Source organism: Mus caroli, unplaced genomic scaffold (assembly GCF_978045245.1).
Source record: "Mus caroli unplaced genomic scaffold, Mus_caroli_1 scaffold_3, whole genome shotgun sequence".
NCBI classification, from domain to species: domain Eukaryota; kingdom Metazoa; phylum Chordata; class Mammalia; order Rodentia; family Muridae; genus Mus; species Mus caroli.
Genome location: NW_028227258.1, coordinates 37,510,205 through 37,525,567, shown reverse-complemented (window position 1 = coordinate 37,525,567; position 15,363 = coordinate 37,510,205). Strand labels below are relative to the sequence as shown.

Here is a 15,363-nt window from a genome sequence, read left to right as displayed (position 1 = left end):
GGACACCATCCCAAACATCCTTGAGAATGGGGAAGGGGAGGAGGGATGGCAGGCAGGGGAGGAGGGATGGCAGGCAGGGGAGGAGGGATGGCAGGCAGGGGAGGAGGGATGGCAGGCAGGGGAGGAGGGATGGCAGACAGGGGAGGAGGGATGACAGGCAGGGGAGGAGGGATGGCAGGCAGGAGAGGAGGGATGGCAGGCAGGGGAGGAGGGATAACAGGCAGGGGAGGAGGGATGGCAGGCAGGGGAGGAGGGATGGCAGGCAGGGGAGGAGGGATGGTAGGCAGGGGAGGAGGGATGGTAGGCAGGGGAGGAGGGATGGCAGGCAGGGGAGGAGGGATGGCAGACCAGAACCTGATACTCAAACCAGTCCTCCCTCCACTCTGGAGAGCGGATTTAATTTTCATGCCTGCTTTCTCATCTATTCCAATACACTTTGAATGTTTGTTTGTTCTACCTGTGACTTGGCATGAATTCTTCTCTTTTTCTTCTTATTTAGTTTTTATTCATAATCATAAACTTAACTTTGCAATCTAGCTAGACTTGAAGGGGAATGAGGAAAATATGGAACCCAAGAACTTCAGTGAGAGCAGAGATTACAGGACATTGAGAGCAGATGGGGTAGGGCCGCTCTCCTGAGCTACAGAAGGAATGGTTTGATGGGTAAAATGCCCACAAGTCAAAAGAAGTTAGAGTTGTCCACAGTCGGAAATGGTGATCTTCTTGCTGGTCTTGCCATTCCTGGACCCAGAGCGCTCCGTAAGGTTCATGACTTCTTTCACCTTCCCAGAGACCACGTGCTTGCCATCCAGCTATTCGGTCTTGGCAGTGCAGATAAAATACTGGGAACCGTTTGTGTTTGGTCCAGCATTTACCACGGACAAGATGCCAGGACCTGTGTGCTTCAGGATGAAGTTCTCATCCTCAAATTTCTCCCCGTAGACGGACCTGCCGCCAGTGCCATTATGGTGTGTGATGTCACCACACTGGCACATGAATCCTGGAATAATTCTGTGAAGGGAGGAAGCCTTATAGCCAAATCCTTTCTCTCCAGGGCTCAGAGCGTGGAAGTTTTCTGCTGTCTTTGCAACTTTGTCTGCAAACAGCTCGAAGGAGATGTGGCCCGAGGGCTCGTCATGGGCCGCGATGTAGAAGAACAAACACACGGTGGGGTAGACCATGGCTGCAGCAAGCAGTGGCATCTGCAAAGCCATGCATTCTTCTCTTTAGGGAGCACAAGGTCCCATATAACTGCCCTGGTTGGATAAAAGAGAATGTTCTTGGGGGTGGGGGTGGGAATGGGGGTGGAGGTGGGGTGGGGAGTGGCAGGGGGGTATCACTCCTCATCCACAATTTTCAAACTTAATTAGGGTTTTTGGCTGGGGCACCAGCTTAGGACCTTGAACACAGCAGGGAGCACTCTTGCCACTGGGTTGTGTTCCCAGCCACTTCAGCTGAGATTCTAATTCCCATTTCAAAACCACTGTAACTCAGATCTCAGATATTTCTGAGGGAGTTGGTCTTATCATTTATTTTATGTCACCTAGGTTGTCTCTAGTACAAGGCATTCTAGGGAATGTTGGTTGAAATAAATACCTGTGCAAGGCTCTCAAATTTAGCAGCTAAAAACCACAGAACTACCAGTTGAATTCAAAGCTCAGAAATTGAAAGTGTTGCACAGAATGGATTTAAACAATTATGTACCAACTAATGATGGAGACACACCCTGAGAAATGTCTTATTGCATCAAAGTGCATCTATCCCATAGCTGAAATCTTATACACCGCCATCATAAACACAACCTGTGGTTCCCCACGACACTGGCATGTGCCCTAGGACTAGACTAAAATATCAGTTGTTACCTGAAATTCAAATTTAATAAAGAATCCTGATTTTTATCTGGAAATAACAAATACTTTATGCATTAAACCCCAAGGTTGAGGGCTTTGGAGTAGATTTATCTACACCAGAGATTTTGGAGAGTTAATGAATGCTTGAAGTAGTTTGTAAATGGCGATCGCTCCTTTGTTCGTTGTTTGAGACAGGGTTCCTTGTAACTCAGGCGGCCTCACACCCACTCCATAGGGAACGACGATTTTAAACTCCTGATTATCCTGCTCCAACCTCCTAAGTCCCAGAATTACAGACATGCACCAACAAGCCTGGCTTATAAAATATTTTTAATAGATGTGTCTGTTGTGCTTTTCCTGGGGAACAGAGGGGAGGCCTTTATTACTGATTCCTAATAAAGATTTAGAAATCTCTTGGAGAACTTTAATGAATTTAAAAAAATCTGACAAGGTTCAGAACAGTAAGTGAGGATGCTTTCACTTTTGTCTGAAAGAGGAGCTTGGGTGTGTGGCCTCGAATATCTGTAATCCAGCACCTAGAGAGTGAAGTAGTAGCCTTACTATTCTCAGGTCAGAGACAGCCCCGGTGCAGAGTGAGTTCGAACCTAGCCTGAACTACAAGAGTGAAAGACCCTGCTTCAAAACTCCAAAAAACCCCCAAACCAAACCAACCAACCAAACAAACAAAAAAACAAGAAAGAATGAAAGAAAGAAAGGAAGGGAGGAGGGAAAAGGGAAGGGAAGAGGAGAGGAGAGGAGAGAAAAGGAAAGAAAAAAGAAAAAATAGGCCCTTTAAGACCACAGAACAGAATGCTTTTGGAAGGGATGCACATAAAACAGGGACGGAGGGATGACAAGATTGAGACGATCTTCCTGCCCACTGTTACTCTTTTGTGCTAGCTGATTTTCTCACAAGGTACACGTTTTGTTTACTTAAAAGAGTTTGCAAGACAACAGTAATGAACCCTCGCAGTATCCAGGCCTCCCCCAGGGGCCCAGGGTGTCAGCATTTCTAATTCTTTACTGTGTTGTGTTTAAACGTTAAGAGCACTCACAGTTCCCAGGGGCATTTACTCAAACAAACAAACAAACACAAATGCATACAACGTTCACTCAATACACACTATCCCTTGAGTCTCCCAGGAAAGAGTCAAAAAGTAAACTGACTCTTTTCAGGCTGGGGCAGGGACGCTCTGTTTGGAACTTAAACAGTCAAAGCACTCAGTGGTCAGCAGTGGGCAAGACCGGAAGTTCCTAGGGGGTTCAGTTGCAATTGCAGGCTCAGAACAGCAGACTCTTAATTAATGTTCTTGGCCACCAGAGCACGGCAAGAGGTAATTGAGCCTTTATTTATACCCCTAATAAGCGAGCTGCTTTTTCTCTGCTTGCACTGGGCAGGGCCAAGAATAACAACAGCCGGATGTCCTGCCACTCCTGGAGACTTCCCGTGTTCTGGCGTCCTAAGAATCTGCCCAGCCTGCTTCAAGGTGACACGCCACCTGCTCATAACTGATCGCACTGCTGCTTATTAACTCGCACATGCCATTTGGCTTTCTAAGATTTCTTGACGGGAAAGTGCGTCGCCAGCTAGCGTGGCTTGAACAGCCCTGACCGGGATCATTGTTCTGGAGTTCACTGCAGAAAGGGTGTCTCTTTACTGGTACCTTTCTCCATCTCAGCAAAACTGGCAGCCAAGCGGTTCTTTGTAGGCAAACATGCAATCCGAGGAAACAAAACAAAACAAAGAACCTGTTTATGTGGACTGAAGATGAGGCTCAATGGCTAAGAGCACTTACTGTTCCTATAGAGGTCCTGAGTTTGATTCTCATACTCACACCAGGCAGCTCACAAACGACCTGTAACTCCCTCTCTCTCCAGTCTCTCTAACCTCCATAGGTCCTCACATGCAGAAACCCACACAGTCACAGACACGCATACATATAATTAAGAATAAATAAATTAATAAAATGTTTATGCATACAGATTGTAAATAAAATTTAAAAATTGTGCACATAGATTGTTAAAGAGAAATCTGTTTATTACCTTTTCTTAGTGTTCTGGCATTGCCTGATGCATCCAGAGGGAAGAAATGGCACAGATCACACGATACAGTGCATTTGATTATATTCACAAAGCCAACTTGGGCACTACGAGAAGCCCATGCCCTAGAGATGTGGTGAGTTTCTTTTGACAGCAATTCTGGGGCTCTTCAGTCTTTAAACTGGGCAATCTCTAGAGGCCATTGTTAAGTGTTTCGTGTATTCTTTGGGAGATAGTGCTCTAAGTCTCCCTCAGTCATCCTGAATTCGAGTCTAACTAGAGAATTCTTAAGATGGCTTTGGGGGTGTTGTTTGACCTGCTCGGATTTGCTTTAGATATGTCTGTGGTTTAGAGAGAGTTTAGTTAGATGGTTCAGGCTGGCTCAGAACTCAGAATTTTCCCACCTCAGCCTCCTGAATGTGTAGATTAAGGTGTGCTCTATCACATCAGACAAGCTATATATATGTGCATGTATATGTATATATAGTATATATATACCATATATGTGTGTGTGTGTGTATATATATATATATATATATATATAATTTATGTATACAGATGTTTTGCCTACATGTCTGTTTCTTCACCATGTATGTGTCTGTCAAGGCCAGAAGAGGGTGTCAGATCCCCTGGAACTGGAGTTATAGCTAGCTCTGAGTTGTGAGCTGCTGAGTGGCTGTCAGGAATACACATGCATACACATATGAGGCTATGTGAACACCTATATGCTGATGTTGGGTCCAGAGGTTGACATCAGGTGTCTTCCCTATCACTCTCCATGTTACTTTTTAAAATTAATTAATTTGTGTGTATGAGTATTTTGCATGTACATATGTCTGGGCACCCTATATGGGCTACTCCCCTCTCCTCACGGTGGGAAAGGATGGTCGTCAGCCAAACATGAGTCCTGTTTCCACACGATGGTCGTCAGCCAAACATGAGTCCTGTTTCCACACATTTAATAGTAAGATCCACAGTTTACATTTCTATTAATTAATTAGAGTGTTTATTAATTAATTCATTGTGTGTGTTGTGTAGCATATGCATGTCACAACATGCAATTCCAAGGACAACTGTTGGAGTTAGGAGTTGGAGTTAGGCTATCAGGCATGGTAGCAGGCATCTTTAGCTGCTGAGTCATCTTTTGCTGGCTCGGTATTTGTAGTTGCAAATGCCTAGCTGTGGGCAGGTGACATGGCTCAGGGAATTAAAGGTGCTTGCTGCCAAGCTGTGAACTTAAGTTCACTCTCTGGTGCCAGCAGGTGGAAGGAGAGAACCGGCTCCCACAAGTTTGTCTTTGGGCTTCCACAGGTGTGCCATGGTACGCACCCATCACAATAAATACTAAAATTAAAAGCCAAATTATCTGACTTTAAAACAAGAGGTGTCATACCCTAAAATGATTTCTGAACTTTATAACTTAATTTCCTTCAATGTAGGCTAATGTGTTTCCTGTTTCTGGAGAGTCTTGGCTATGTTTTCTCATGGATGGTTTTGTCCTATGGCCTTCCAAATCTGTGTCTAGTTTTGAATACGTCAGTACACTGGAATTTCCCAATCTAGATGATAACATCTTCAAGGACTTGAGCCAGGTCAGTCACAAAGGCATATTAATCCCATCTTTGAGGACAGTAATTAGCCCTGCAGTGTAATGTCTAAGGCTGCATAATCTACAAACACTTCAAACAAAATAATTTCTTTAAATTTCTCTAAGGAAAATAAAAAGAATTTTAGACTTTCCAGACAGTTCCATACATCTTAGCTTAGAGGTGAAGTTATTCTTTGTGATAACCAGACGGGATCAGAGTTCGACGCTTCAGCTCTCACTACGCAGCTTCTCCTGTTTGCACAACAACTGTGTTCTAGCATTGTGGTGGCTTGGGCTCCCTTGTTCTCATGCCTGCCATGTCCCTGTGCTGCAATTTGGTGACCCAGGTATACCTGATTTTACACCTTCCATGTTCCAGGAGTACTGTGTGCATGCCTGTTTGCATGTTTGCCATGTTCCCTGCATGCCACCATCTGATGGCCTAACCATATCTGCTTGCACATGCTTCGTGTCCCAGTGCTGCCATTTAGTGGGTTGTACATGCTGTTCACACACTGGTCAGGTTCTAGCACTGACACAAGAGTGGTTTAGACTGGCCTGTCTGCACACATGCCATGCCCTGGAACAGCCACAGGACACCGCAAGAATAGACTTTCACACACCTGCCGTGTCCAGGAGTCACCAAGTAATAGGGGTCGTCACTCCGGTTCTTGTTTTTTTTTTGTCTTTTTTTTTAAATTATGTATTTTCCTCAATTACATTTCCAATGCTATCCCAAAAGTCCCTCATACTCCCCCCCCACTTCCCTACCCACCCATTCCCATTCTTTTGGCCCTGGCATTCCCCTGTATTGGGGCATATAAAGTTTGCAAGTCCAATGGGCCTCTCTTTCCAGTGATGGCCGACTAGGCCAACTTTCGATACATATGCAGCTAGAGACAAGAGCTCTGGGGTACTGGTTAGTTCATCATGTTGTTCCCCCTATAGGGTTGCAGATCCCTTTAACTCCTTGGGTACTTTCTCTAGCTTCTCCATTGGGAGCCCTGTGATCCATCCAATAGCTGACTGTGAGCATCCACTTCTGTGTTTGCTAGGCCCCGGCATAGTCTCACAAGAGACAGCTATATTTGGGTCCTTTCAGCAAAATCTTGCTAGTGTATGCAATGGTGTCAGCGTTTGGAAGTTGATTATGGGATGGATCCCTGGATATGGCAGTCTCTAGATGGTCCATCCTTTCATCACAGCTCCAAACTTTGTCTCTGTAGTTACTCCGGTTCTTAATCACGCTGTGTCCCCAAACTTCCAATTGTCAACCTAGGCTCACCTGTTGGGACACATACCATTTCCCAGTGCCACCATGGATCGTCATGAGTATACTTGTTCCGGAGTTTGCAGTGTTCCAGCAACATTATGTGTTGGCACAGGCCTGTCTCAGCCCTGTGAAAGTCTGGGCAAGCCCAAACATACGTGAATCTCACGTATCAGTTCTGCTGTGTTGCAGTGCATTTGACAACCATGTTCTGTTCCAAGACTGCAAAGTAGGGGATCAGGTTCACCTGCAAGTTGTGTCCTAGCACCTCTACGTGGTAGCAAGCTCATCTATTGACACACTTTCCACGGACCCAGAATCTCCAAGTGATGGCCTGGGCATTCCTGGTCACTTGTTTGTTGTGTTCCAGTGCTGCCACCTGGTGGCCTGTGTTTACCTGTTCACATGTCTGTGTGTCTCAGTGCTGCCACCTGGTGGTCTGTACATATTCGTTTACATACTTGGCTATGTCTCAAAACCACCAAGTGGTAACCCAGGCATGGAGGTTTGAATGCCTGCTGTGTTCTAGTGTTGTGTTCCACTAGGCTGTCTGGGCACACCTGTTCACATGCGCTCTGTGTTCTTATGCTGCCACTCGTTTGTATGCATGCTGAGTCCCAGGGCCAACACGTGGGGGCTTTGGTATATCTGTACTAAGGCCTACTATATCCTTGTGCCACAACTTGGTGGTGTGGGAATGCCTGGCTGCAAGCCCGCTATGTCCCAGCACTGCCACTTCGTGGCCTGCTGTGTTTGCATGTCTGCTGTGTTACTAGGCCACCAGTGTGATGCCCTGGGCAAGCATGTTGCATGACTGCTGTGTCCCATTGCTACCAACCACATGGTGACCTGGGTAGCCTACTTGCCTGCCTGCTGTGTCCTAGGGCCACTAAGGGGTGGTCTAGGCATGTCTGTAGTCACACATGCCATGTCTTAGTATAATGCCTGTTGGGATGCATGCTGTTTCCCTGTGCCACCATGTTGAAGAATTCCTTATGTACACATCTGCCAAGTCCCAGCACCACCCCGTGGCAGAATAGCCACTGGAGTTCAAATGTGTACCACATCCCAGTAGTGTCGTGCGGTGTTCTGAACTCACCTGTTCTCACGGGAGCCAGATCTCAGTGCTGCCCCGCGGTGGCACTGGATCTCATGTTCATGTGCGGCCATGTTTTAGTGTTGTCACATGGGGGGATATGCTCACCTGTTATACTCCAGCTGTGTTCTAGTGCTCCCCAATCTGTGACCACATCAGTGCTCCCATGCAGTGGTCTTGACACGCCTGCTTGCTGGCCTGCCATGTCCCATGTGCTACCATGTGTTCCTACAGGCTGACTGTCACATGGCTGCCATGTCCCAATGCCATCATTTTATAATGGAGTAGGCCTTTTACAGACCTGCGATGTCTCAGGACATCCCTTGGTGGCCTGGACTCACCTGCTGACACACAGGCTGTTTTCTTTCTTTCTTTTTTTTAAATTGGATTTTTCTTTATTTACGTTTCAAATGTTTTCCCCTTTCCAGGTCTCCCCTTCGGAAACCTCCTATTCCATCCTCCCCTGCCTCTATGAGGGTGCTCCCCCACCTACCCACTCACTCTTCAAGTCTTCCAGCTTTGGCATTCTCCTACACTGGGACATTGAACACCCTCAGCCCGAGGGTCTCTTCTCCCACTGATGTTCAACAAACCACATATTCGGCCAATGCCAAGAGTCCCTCCATGTGTATTCTTTGATCGGTGGGCCAGTCCCCAGGAGCTCCAGGGGGTCTGGCCTCTTGACATTGTTGCTCCCTCCATGGGGCTGCAAAACCCCTCAGCTCCCTTAGTCCCTTCTCCAACTCCACCATCAGGAGTCCAGCCCCAGTTGGCCAGGCTCTGTCTCTCAGGAGACAGCCATATCTGGTTTCCATCAGCAAGCACTTCCTGGCATCCACAATAGTGTCCGGGTTTGGTGGCTGTATATGGGCACACAGGCTGTTTTCAAGCGGCAATCCATGTTGTCAAAGGCACACTGGTTCTTGTCTCTCCATGTCCCATGTGCCACAGCACTGTGCTGTGGAGGTCTTTCTCACCGTGTCATATGCAATCGGAGTCCTAGCTCTGCCCTGTTGCAGCACCAGTTCTCATGTGACAGCCATTTTTCCAGGGCCACAGTATGGGAGAAGGGCTCCACCTTTTAGGAGGCAAGCTTTGTCCCCGCTTAGCTCCATGTGGTGGCTAAACTTGCTGTGTGTATTCCTGCCCTGTCCCTTCACTGCCCTGTGATGGCCTAGCTATGCCTGTTTGCATGCCTGTTGTGTTTCATTGCTACCATGCAGTGGTCTGGGCAAACCTGTCAAATGCCTGCCATGACACCGTGCTGCCATGTGGCAGCCCAGGCATACCTGCTGCATGTTTGCCACGTTTCAGTGGTGCCAGGTCACAGCCTGGGAAGCCCTGTTCATTTGCTATGCCCTGGGGCTGCCAAGTGACTGTAGCAAACATGCCATGTCCCAGTACCACTACATTTTTGCCTGTGCATGCTTGTTCATACATATGTTCTTAGCCTGGACCAACATGTTATATAGCCTGTGCTCATTTGTTGTCATAGTTTGAGTTTCATTGTTGTGAACAGACACTACGACCAAGGCAACTCTTTTTTTGTTTGTTTTTTGTTTTGTTTTTTCGAGACAGGGTTTCTCTTTTAGCCCTGACTGTCCTGGAACTCACTCTGTAGACCACAGAGATCCGCCTGCCTCTGCCTCCCAAGTGCTCAAGGCAAATCTTATACATGATAAAATTTAATTGGGGCTGGCTTACAAATTCAGAGGTTCAGTCTATTATCATCATGGCAGGAGCATGGCTGTGTCCAGGCAGGCACGGTGCAGAAGGAGCCAGGAGGTCAACACCTTGATTCTTAGGCAGCAGAAGGAGACTGTTTCACACTGGGTGGAGCTTGAGTCTAGGAAACCTCAAAGTCCGCCCCCACAGTGACACTCTTCCATCAACATGGTCACACCTACTCCAAGGCCACACCCATTCCAACAAGACCACACCTCCTAATAGTATCACTCAGCATGGGCCAAGCTTTCAAATACAAGAGTTGGGCCACGCCTATTCAAACTACCATTCTGGTTCACAAATGTGCTGTAATCCAGGGCTGTCCCATGGTGACACAGGCTTGCCTTCTCACCCAAGAGCTGTGTCCCAGTGCCACAAAGTACTGGACTGGGCATCCCTGTTCACACCCCTGCTTTGTTCCACTGCTGGCCCTCGGAGTTCCTGATTTTAAGCCGGCCAAGTCGTAGGACCACTATGGGGTTGCCTGAGACACGTGTGGTGCACCCCTGTCATGCACACCCACATGATATCCCAGCAGCACCACACGGCAGCATAGAAACACATGTATGCATGCCTGCAGGGTCCCGGTGCCTCTATGGCTGTACACTCATGACTGTTTTCACACCTGTGGTGTTTTAGCACTACCACTTGGTGGTGAAGGCATGCCTATTTACATGCATGTTGTGGCACAGAACCATTCATATGAACTCCTCTGCTCACCCATGTTCCATGTCCCAGCACTCCTATGTGGCAGCGCAGGCTCTTGTTCAAATGCAGTTGGTATTCCAGAGTGATTGCACAGTGGTCTGGCTCACTTGCTCACAAACCTGTCATTTCCAAGTTCTGTCATGTGGTTGATGGGCTAACCTGTCCTCATGCCTATCCTGTGCCAACACTACCATGTGGAGGCCTGGGCACACACCATTCTTACTGCATCCCAGTCCATCCACATGGTGGCCTAGAAACACCTATTAACTTGCCTCCTAGTCCCAGTGGCATGAGTTAGTTATTGCCTGGGCACACCTGTTTCCACACCTGCCATGTCCCAGTGCTGGCACATGGAAGTCTGGGCTCACATGTTTGCATGCATGCTGTGTCTCAAGGCTGCATGGTGGCAGCATGGATGTGCCTGGTCCTGCATCTGCCAGTTCCAACACTGCTATGTAGAGGTCTGGCCATACCTGTTCTTATGCCTGCCGGGTTTCCATACAATGTGGTGGCCTGGGCATGCGTGTCACCTGCCTGCTGGATCCCAGTGCTTCCACTTGCAGCTTGGACAGGCTTGTTCATTAACCTACTGTGTTGTAGGGCCACCAAGTGATGGCCAAGGATTCAGCACAGAATTCTATCAGATTTTCAAAAGAGAATTTACATTAGACACCCCTCAAATTATTTCACAAAATAGAAACATTGCCTAGTTCTTTTTACAGAACTACAGTTTCCCTGATACCCAAACCACCACACAAAGACCCAACAAAGAAGGAGAATTAAAGAGCAATTTCCCTTATGAGCATATAAGCAAGGATTTTCAATAAAATATTTGCAAACAATATACAAGAACACATCAAAAAGATCATCCAGAGCGACCAAGTAGGCTTTATCCCAGAGATATGGGGATATTATTCAATATGCATAAACTGAAAATATGATCTACCGCATAAACAGACTAAAAGGCAAAACCCATATGATTATCTTATTAGGTGCAAAAAAGGCTTTTGACAAAATCTAACACTTCTTCATCATAAAAGTCTCAGTGAGATTAGGGAAATGAGACACAGACCTCAGCATAATAAAGCTGATGTCTAGCAAGCTCACAGCCTACTTCAATCTAAGTGGAGAGTCCACTGAAATCAATTTCACCAAAGTCAGGAACAAGACAGTGCTGTCTTCATACCTATTCAGTATGATACTTGAAGTCTTAGCTAGAGCAATAAGACAACTGAAAGGCATCAAAGGGATACAAATAGGAAACGAGGAAGTCAAAGTATCTTTATGTGCAGATGATATGAGCATATACAGCAAAGATCCTAAAAACTGCACCAGGAAACTTATAAAACTGGTGAAGACTTTCAACAAAGTAACAGGTCACTGAACTAATACATATGTCTTCTCTATAGAGATAATATATATCTCCTCCATAGAGATGACAGATGGAGGGGGAAATCAGGGAAATAACACCTTTCACAATAGCCTCAAACATATCTTGAGGTAGCTCTAATTAAGCAAGTGAAAGACTTTGTGGTGATTTGAATAGGGATGGCTCCCCATAGCCTCATATACTTGAATGCTTGGTCATTAGAGAGTGGCACTACTTGAGAGGGATTAGGAGGTGTGGCCTTGTTGGAGGAAGTGTGTCACTGGGGTTGTGCTTTGGGTTTTCAAAAATTCAAGCAAGGCCTGGTCTTGCTTTTCCTGCTGCCTTTATATCCAGATGTAGAACTCTCACCTCCCATGTCTGCAGGCATGCTGCCATGCTCCCTGCCATGATGAGAATGGACTGAAAGCAAGCCCCAATTAAATGCTTATGTTTATACAAGTTGCTATGGTTATGGTGTCTTGTCACAGTGTCACAGCAGTAGAACAGTGACAAAGACAGAAGTTAGGCTCCTGGTCTGGGCCAGTGCCCTGAGCAGGTCTTGGACACAAACTCCACAGCCAGTCCCACAATACCCAGATGAAGCTCCACTCCCAGGTGCTCTGACATGCCCAGGATCACAGAGTCATAGGATCTTGGTCACACCAGGAACTCAGGGTCACAGAGGCAGCTTGACTCCCAGGAGCTCTGACATACCCAGGATCACAGGATCACAGGGTCATCGAGATGTCTGAACTCTGAGGAGTTCTGACACAACCAGGATCACTAGAAGAACAGGCTCCAGATAGATACAGCAAGGGCAGGTAGCACTAGAGTTAATCAGATGGTGGGAAGCAAGCATAAGAACATAAACAACAGAAACCAGGGTTATTTGGCATCATCAAAACCCAGTTCTTCCACCATAGCAAGTCCTGGATACACAATCACACCAGAAAAGCAAGACTCTGATTTAAAATCACATCTCCTGATGATGATAGAGGACTTTAAGAAGGACATATATAACTCCCTTAAAGAAATACAGGAGAATACAGGCAAACAGGTAGAAGCCCTTAAAGAGGAAACACAAAAATCCCTTAAAGAATTACAGGAAAACACTAGCAAACAGGCAAAGGAAATAAACAAAACCATCCAGGATCTAAAAATGGAAACAGAAACAATAAAGAAATCACAAAGGGAGACAACCCTGTAGTTAGAAAACCTAGGAAAGAGATCAGGACTCATAGATGCAAGCATCACCAACAGAATACAAGAGATAGAAGAGAGAATCTCAGGGGCAGAAGATACCATAGAAAACATTGACACAACAGTCAAAGAAAATGCAAAATGCAAAAAACTCCTAACCTAAAACATCCAGGAAACCCAGAACACAATGAGAAGGTGAAATCTAAGGATAATAGGCATAGAAGAGAGCAAATATTCCCAACTTAAAGGGCCAGTAAACATCTTCAACAAAATTATAGAAGAAAACTCCCCTAACCTAAAGGAAGAGATGCCCATGAACATACAAGAAACATACAGAACTCCAAATAGACTGGACTAGAAAAGAAATTACTCCCGTTACATAATTATCAAAACACCAAATGCACTAAACAAAGGAAGGATATTAAAAGCAGTAAGGGAAAAAGGTCAAGTAACATATGGAGGCAGAATTACACCAGACTTCTCACCAGAGACTATGCGACCTAGAAAATCCTGGGCAGATGTCATACAGACCCTAAGAGAACACTAATCCAGCCCTACAAAGCATAATAGATGGAAAACACCAACACAAGGAGGGAACTACACTCTAGAAAAAGCAGGAAAGTAATTTTGCAACAAACCCAAAAGAAGATAGCCACACAAACATAATTCCACTGCTAACAACAAAATAACTGGACGTAACAATCACTATTCCTTAGTATCTCTTAACATCAATGGACTTAATTCCCTAATAGACACAGACTAACAGACTGGATATGTAAACAGGACACAGCATTTTTCTGCATACAGGAAATGCATCTCAGTGACAAAGACTGACACCACCTCAGAGTAAAAGGTTGGAAAACAATTTTCCAAGCAAACGGTCCCAAGAAACAAACTGGAATAGCCATTCTAATATCAAATAAAATAACTTTCAACCAAAAGTTGTCAAAAAAGATAAGGAAGGACACTTCATACTGGTCAAAGCAAAAATCTTCCAAGATGAACTCTCAATTCTGAACATCTATGCTCCAAATGCAATGGCAGCCACATTCATAAAAGCAACTTTACTAAAGCTCAAAGCACACATGGTACCCCACACAATAATAGTGGGAGACTTCAACACTCCACTCTCATTAATGGACAGATAATGGAAACAGGAACTAAACAGAGACACAGTGAAACTAACAGAAGTTATGAATCAAATGGTTCTAACATTTATATTTATAGAACATTTCATCATAAAGCAAAAGGATATACCTTCTTTTCAGCACCTCATGGTACCCTCTCCAAATATGACCATGTAATAGGCCACAAAACAGGCCTCAACAGATACAAGAAGATTGAAATAATCCCATGCATCCTATCAGATCACCACGGATTAAGGCTGGTCTTCAATACAAAAACAACAGAAAGCACACATCTACATGGAAGCTGAACAATGCTCTACTTAGTGATAACTTGGTCAAGGAAGAAATAAAGAAAGAAATTAAAGACTTTTTAGAAAACGAAGACATATCATACCAAAACTTATGGGACACAATGAAAGCAGTGGTGAGAGAAAAACTCATAGCTCTAAGTGCCTTCAAAAAGAAACAGGAGAGAGCTTACACTAGCAGCTTGATAGAACATCTGAAAGCTCTAGAACAAAAGAAGCAAATACAGCCAGGAGGAGTAGATGGCAGGAAATAATCAAACTCAGGGCTGAAACCAACCAAATGGGAACAACAACAAAAAAAATTATACAAAGACTCAACAAAACCAGGAGCTGATAGCAAGGCCCCGCTGTTGAAGAGAACACTCACAGAACTCATTGAACACGGAGAAGTTGAGGTGGTGCGTACCTGAGCCTTCACCCGTACAGGTTAGTATTCATGGTACTGGAAGATACTCTGCATGCTATTGAAGGAGAAAGGTAAACCCCAACCCAGTTACACATCCTGAAATCTACAATGGTGGCCTGCCTGCAAGATATGCTGGTTCAAAACTTGCACAAAGGGTCTGGGCTTAACCAACAACTCTCTAATCAGATTTAAGGCCCACTCCACCAGATGGATCTCAGGCCTGATACTGCACAGGGGAACAGGGATCTGAGGCCAAGTAGGTCATAGGCCTTTAGGAAAACCAGATACAAATCACACTAAGGGCAGACCTCACAGCCAGCAGTGGATGGTGAACCCAAAATGAACTCAATGGCATTTCAGAGGTTTTCTGTTGAATAATAAAGAATAATGAAGGAAATGCTTTGACTGGGCATTTTAAAAAGTCCTATTGGTCTTCTGCTTATAGAATGTGGTTTCTGGTTTTGTGTGTTTATGGGATTTCTGGGTGTAACAATGTGTGTGTGTCTTGTGCTTTATTTGGCTATATTTTGGTTATTTGTTTGTTTTGTCTTATTTTAGTATGATTTTATTTATTTATTTATTTTTAGATGCCCATTAATTTTCTAAAGAGAGAGAGCAAGAAAGGGTGTGGATTTGGGAGGGTGGGGGAGAATCTAGGAGGAGTTGAGGGAGGGGA

At 45.3% G+C, this 15,363-nt stretch overlaps 1 pseudogene; it reads right to left on the bottom strand.

Annotated features, from left to right (window-relative positions):
- Positions 1-689: 689 nt before the first annotated feature.
- Positions 690-1,181, bottom strand: LOC110291712 (peptidyl-prolyl cis-trans isomerase A pseudogene; annotated as a pseudogene).
- Between the last annotated feature and the right edge of the window lie 14,182 nt (positions 1,182-15,363).